The sequence below is a fragment of the Lactuca saligna genome, chromosome 7, assembly GCF_052625555.1.
Source record: "Lactuca saligna cultivar CGN05327 chromosome 7, ASM5262555v1, whole genome shotgun sequence".
NCBI classification, from domain to species: domain Eukaryota; kingdom Viridiplantae; phylum Streptophyta; class Magnoliopsida; order Asterales; family Asteraceae; genus Lactuca; species Lactuca saligna.
The window spans coordinates 15,238,063-15,244,898 of NC_136423.1; the positions used below are offsets into that span (position 1 = coordinate 15,238,063).

General features: G+C 33.0%; 1 pseudogene; it reads left to right on the forward strand.

Moving 5' to 3' along the window:
- Positions 1–1,521: 1,521 nt before the first annotated feature.
- Positions 1,522–2,323, forward strand: LOC145007577 (protein S40-5 pseudogene; annotated as a pseudogene).
- Positions 2,324–6,836: the final 4,513 nt, after the last annotated feature.

Here is a 6,836-nt window from a genome sequence, read left to right on the forward strand (position 1 = left end):
CTAATACAACTAATACATGAACAACGTTTTATTTGCTTTTTAATAAAATCGTAACTTTATTTTTATATTTTTGGCATTTTACTGGTTTGTTTTCTCAAATCATCCAATAAAGAAATTTAGGTTTTATCCTTCCTCTTCTAAGCTCCCCTTTTCTTAATATTATCGGTTTATCAAGCTAAGACTCTATATAATTCAAGTTTTCATCTTATAGTTTGATTTATCTTGCTTTTACCCTTTTTAAGCTTTTAAATATTACAAACTAGAAATTATTCTTTCCCGCTTTATGGGAATTTGTTTATGTCCGCTTTGCAAATGACATAATCTATAAATTTTCCATTAGATATGGATCATTTTCTATGTTTTTAAACACGTGTACCAAAGAATATACTATTTAAATACGTGAAACATTTTGTAAAAAAAATGCATAAGGATCCTTTTGTAAATTACAGAGAAAGCTTTTTAATTTATTTTCTATATAAAGATCAAACATACCAACAAACGAAAGTATTGTGGCCAAAGTCGAAAACCCAAACGTGAAAAGTACACAGACTTTATCTATAAATTACAAAAACAATTATAAGACCTTTATACACTGTCAAACTTGAATAAATAAATTTAATTCATTGTCAAACTTGAATCACACAATTTTTGGACATAATTACATAAATGGTTTATGTGGTTTTCTAAATTTATATATTAACCATTTGGGTTGTGATGACTTGGTAAAGCATGTGGAAGATATGGTGGATAACCTATTGATTCATGTTCAAATCCTGACACCACTTAACCTTTATGACCGTGGAGGTTTGCCTGCAACGATTCCAGAGCATGAGACAAAGCATCATGTTTGCAGCAGGGGATTAATCGGTGCACAAAAGCTGGTCCGAAAATCCTCGTTATGGAAATGTCGATGAAAACGAACTTAAGTTGAAGAGTGGAAGCGGCGAGACAATAATGTTTTATTAGGGGTGGGGTTATTTATTTATTTTTTTTAATTATAATTAGATTTAGAAAATTATAAAACATATAGAAAAGGTATAAAGTAATTTTATATGGATCATACATCAACTATCAAAAAAAAAATCACAAGGATCATCTATGTAACCAAAAGAGGTTAGGGACAAGAACATGCGAATCAGAAAAACTAAAGGGACAAGAACATGCGAATCTGAGAAACTAAAGGGACAATTTATGTAAATTTGTCTAAAGTTTGTCCTAACATTATGATATTATCGTTCTGCCTCTGTATAAAAATTTACATGGAATAAACAGTTTCTGACACGTGTAATCCAGTCGCGTCCAACTGAGAGTGGGGAATGTGGAATTACCGCTCCGTCCCTGTCAAACATTTTCTAACTTTCACAACCTCGTCTTCTAGTCTCGCCATAATGTACTTGTGCTATAGACGGTCCCAGTTCAACATTATTTAAATCAAATCCACTCTAAATTCACTCCAAATTCACTTCAAATTCAAGTGGATGTTGTTTCTTGATTCAAACCTTATATATACAACTCTATATGATCATCATATCGCTTCATTAATTACACCTGGGTCGCGAGAAAATCAACAGTCCGATCCCCGGAGCTGCTGTCTTGTTATGATCCATGGCGAAAGGCCGGAGACTTACAATCAGCCAGAGCGAAAGGTTCCTGGGAAGCTACGGATACAGCGGAAACACCCGCAACACGGAGGACGACGGTGGAGAACTCGGCGAAGATGACGTTTGGTACTCTATGGTTGATGAAATGGTTAACAGTGAAAACAACGGAGGCGATCATCGTTCCATCAGTAGCGATTGGTACTCACGCGCCGCTAAGGGTGGTTCCACGAAGAGCCTCCGTCGTTCCTGTGTTCTGACTCCTGGTTCCGCCGGCGGGCTTTCGGTGGCGTTTGATGATCAGCCGGTGAAGCATATGGTGGCGTCGCCGCGGATTATTCACCAGTTCCGGAACGACAGGGACAGGTTGGCGTCTCCACGTCATGTTGCCACATCGGCACCAGTGAACGTGCCTGACTGGTCAAAGATTTACCGAGTTGACTCGGTTGAATCGATGCATGACTCGGATGATGGGACAGATGAACATGACTCGGAAATGGTCCCACCCCATGAGTATTTAGCTCGGAGCCATAGAACGGCTGCCAAGTCGGTTTTTGAGGGTGTAGGTCGGACCCTTAAAGGCCGGGACATGAGCCGGGTTCGAGATGCTGTTTGGAGCCAAACCGGATTCGATGGTTAGCCCAAATATATATAAAAAGGGAATTTTTCTTTATTTTTGTCATTGTTTAGACCGGAAAATGAATATATTTGGATTTTTAACCATACTCCAAAGAAGAACTAAACTTTTATTGCGTGATATTGATATATACACTGATAAAACTTTTATAACTTTTTTTTTTTTTTTTTTTTTTAGTTTTTAATTTTTTATTTAAATAATCTTGTACATTCATAAGTTTTTTGTCAGAGCTTTTTCAATTGTTATGGTAGATCTTATAGATTTACAATCAACGGTCTATATTATAAGAAATTTAGTTAAATAATATAAATACAAATTGGTGACTCTAATAAATAAATCAAGGCCCCAAATATAAATTGATGAAAAAACTATTTTATTATGGAGCTTATAAAATTTGACGAGGTGGTGTTTATATATAATGACAAAGTATCATAACAAATAAGTCCTCTATTGTGGTTGCTTAATATTATGGCGAAATGCCGAAATCAATTGAAAAAAAAATAACAAACTGAGTATATCGATTTGTATTTAAAGAAGTTATTTTTTAAAACATAAATACTATCTTAGACATTTTCAATTCACATAAGTTTAAGCATAAGACAAATTCAAAAGTCATTAATATTATGGCGAAATGCCGAAATCAATTGAAAAAAAATAACAAACTGAGTATTCGATTTGTATTTAAAGAAGTTATTTTTTAAAACATAAATACTATCTTAGACATTTTCAATTCACATAAGTTTAAGCATAAGACAAAATCAAAAGTCATTGTCAATAATTAGGTCACTCCATATATATATATATATATATATATATATATATATATATATATATATATATATATATATATATATATATATATATATATATATATATATATATATATATATATATATGGTTAGGTACTTAGGTTAATGTGAGATGGACTAATTTTGTGAGATCGTAAGACACATTTTTTTTATTTTTTTATTTTTTTTAGTTAATTCAAGTTCCGAAAATAATATTTAAAAAAAGAATTTTTGGATTTTTCCATTTATTTTGCATTTTAAAATTATTTTTTAGAATATGTACAGTTAATATATTCTATTAGAATATTTCACGTATTTTAAAAAAAAAACGAGATTTTTATTTTTTTTATTTTTTTAGTTAATTCAAGTTCCGAAAAAAATATTTAAAAAAATAATTTTTAGATTTTTTCATTTATTTTGCATTTTAAAATTATTTTTTAGAATATGTCAGTATAATATTCTATTAGAATATTTCACGTATTTTTAAAAAAAAAAGGGATTTTTTTATTTATTATTTATTTTTTTTAGTTAATTCAAGTTCCGAAAAATATTTAAAAAAAGAATTTTTGGATTTTTCAATTTATTTTGCATTTTAAAATTATGGTTAGATTTGGTCTCACGGTCTCACAAAATTAAAATGGTCTCATATGAACTTGAACCTATAATCGGTCGGAAACTAATCGTCGCCGCTGCATCGCTCGGGCACCCCACTAGTATATATATATATATATATATATATATATATATATATATATATATATATATATATATATATATATATATATATATATATATATATATATATATATATATATATATCAACCAATCAATGAATGAAGAACAATCATATCCATAATCACACTCTCGCGAAAGGTATTTGGAGCAAAAGTTGTACTATTTCGGTACCACTAAATAATCTTTAACATCACATAAGAAATGACCTCCATAGATTTTTTTTTTCCAACCCGAACCCTTGAAGGCCTTGATAAACTTTACCATATCCGGTAAGCTTTTAAACAATGAGAAATGTAAATTAAGCCACTTAAGAATCAATTCTCAAACTTGATCTACAACCACACACTAAAAAAACATATGATTTGCATTCTCTTGAACTTCACCGCACACCAAGACATAATACTCTAATGAACTACGATGTTCCTACTAACAAGATTATCTCTAATCGGAAGCCTATTAAAAGTTAAACTTCAAACAATAATATTAACTTTCATAGACACATACTTGACCCATCTAGTAGCAACATTAACGCACCCTAGCGATATCCCATCAATATGAAGTATAACACTACTAATAGAGAATCCTTAAGTGGTATTCGACGTGGTAAACATGTTAATTATCGGGTTGAAAAACTCTATTCTAATATTATTCGTTTAATTTTGTATGATATCGTATCAATTTTTTACTTGAACATGTTAAATCTTTTACCCAAATATATTTATTTTGCATCAAGTTCATGTCACATTAGCAAGTTTTGGGTTTAGAACTTGTAAACGTGTCATGTCATACCACATGTTGAAACCCTTACGGGTTGAGAGAGTTTGACCCTGACCTTACATAGTTAATTTTTATGTCCTACTGTGTCAACCCGTTACTTAAATAGGTTGAAATCTCTTAACAAAATCTATTTATTCCAAACTTAGTTTGGTGTCTTGTCAATATTTGTTAGCTTTATGTATATCATCTAATACTTAAAAAACAATTATGTTAATTTTGTGAACATTGAAAACATTATTTTGCTGATTTTTGCAAGGTTGAAAAAATCGTTCGGCGGTAGTTCGACGATCGACTGACAATAAACGATTAATCAGACTCGATGAAGATTAATCGATGATTAATCACAGACCCTAAATTATTAATAAAATTATTTAAAAAAATTAATATTTCATAAAAAATTAAGTATTTGAAAATTTTAAATTTTAAAATTTTGAAAATTTAAAAATTTTAGTACAATATTTTAAAATTTGAAAGCTTAAAAATTTTAAATTTTAAAATTTTGGTGTAATATTTGAATTTTTTAAATATTTCCCGCCTATGACCACCGAGGACCGCCAAGGTCGCTAAGGACCGTCAATGCCAGGTTTGACCAACTTTGACAAATTTCCGCCAAGCACCCTTATCGTAATCGGTTCGAGACCGCCAAACGATTAATCGCCGATTAATCGGCCGCCAAGATTGATTTCTACAACACTGGATTTTTGTTAAATTAATGTTTCACAACAGGATAACCGAAAAAAAAAACATGTTGCATAGTCTATGTAGAACTAAAAATATTACTAATGACCTTAATTTCTAAAAAAAAATATAATTGTTATTCCATATGAACTTTATAATATAATTCAATAACTAGAAAATGTCCATCTCCACTATGTCGGGGACACATTCAAAGTTTTGCTGTAACACCCATAAAATATAGACCAATTTAAAACATTTTCAAAACATTTAAAGCAAACAATCATTACAAATTTGTTTCAAAAATAATCTATATCAGAGTTTTCCCCAGAAAAGGTAATAAAACATGAGGTGTTGTACGATCACGCATTCGTCTTGCTGCGATCTCCTGATGTAGCTGAAACAATAAACTGAAACTGTAAGCTCGGAGCTTAGTGAGTTCCCCCAAAAGACCCATACTCACAACAATACACATATAAGCATAAACAAGATACCATGGGTCCAGTTAACCATCGGGTTGGAATACTCCAGACCCTCAACCATCAGGTTGGAATGCCAACATACTATGGGTCCAATCATCATCGGGATGGAATACCCCAGGCCCACAACCAATAGGTTGGCATGCCAACATACTATGAGTCCAATCATCCTCGGGATGGAATACTCACAGCCGACAATCAACAGGTTGGAATGCCTAGGTCTGTTGGCTTCCGCACAAAGCAGATAAGCCTCAACCGCCAAACAAACATGTGCACATATAACAGATAATCACATAACAATCTATAGATAACAACTGATCTAACGGATCGTACCATATACCACATAATACCATCCTATCTACCAGGATACCGATTTAACATATCATACTACATACCATATAATATTATCCTATCCTCTTAGATACCGATCTGACAGATCTTACCACATACCACGTAATATTATCCTACCCTTTAGGATACCGATCTAACAAATCATACTAGCATAACATAACCAGATAACAATCCAAAGGACCGGCCTTGGTGCCTTAGACCCTTGAGTATAGTGAGGATAACTCACCTCACAACTGTCGGCTTGTAAGATAAGCTCAAACTCTCGGATTACCGTCCCAAACTCCACCACCTATCTCCCAAAATGTCCCCAGAAGTTAATTGGCCAACCCTTGGTCAAAGTCAAACTCAACTGTCAAGGTCAATGGTCCATGTTGACCTCAACTCGTCGAGTACCCTTAGCTACTCGCCGAGTTCCATGCATAACTCACCAGATCACTGAGTGACTAGAGTGACTCATCGAGTTCCTAAGGTTTTGCGGTCGTAAACTCCTTGGCCGACTCGTTGAGTTTCCCTTGCAACTCACCAAGTTCATATATGTCCAACAGTTGGGAAAACCCCATCTGACTCGTTTAGTCACTCATCCGACTTGTCGAGCCCACAACAATCTTTATCGGACTCGCCGAGTCGACCATGCCACTCGCCGAGTCCATTTAGTCCCACATCCATACAGATGCTTTTTAAGCCATGCAAAGGCTTCATATTGCACATACGGCTTCCTATGGCATGCTTATCACATAAAGTTGCAAACTTTACGTGCATGCAAAGCTCTAAAGCCTTAAAATGATAAAACTAAGCT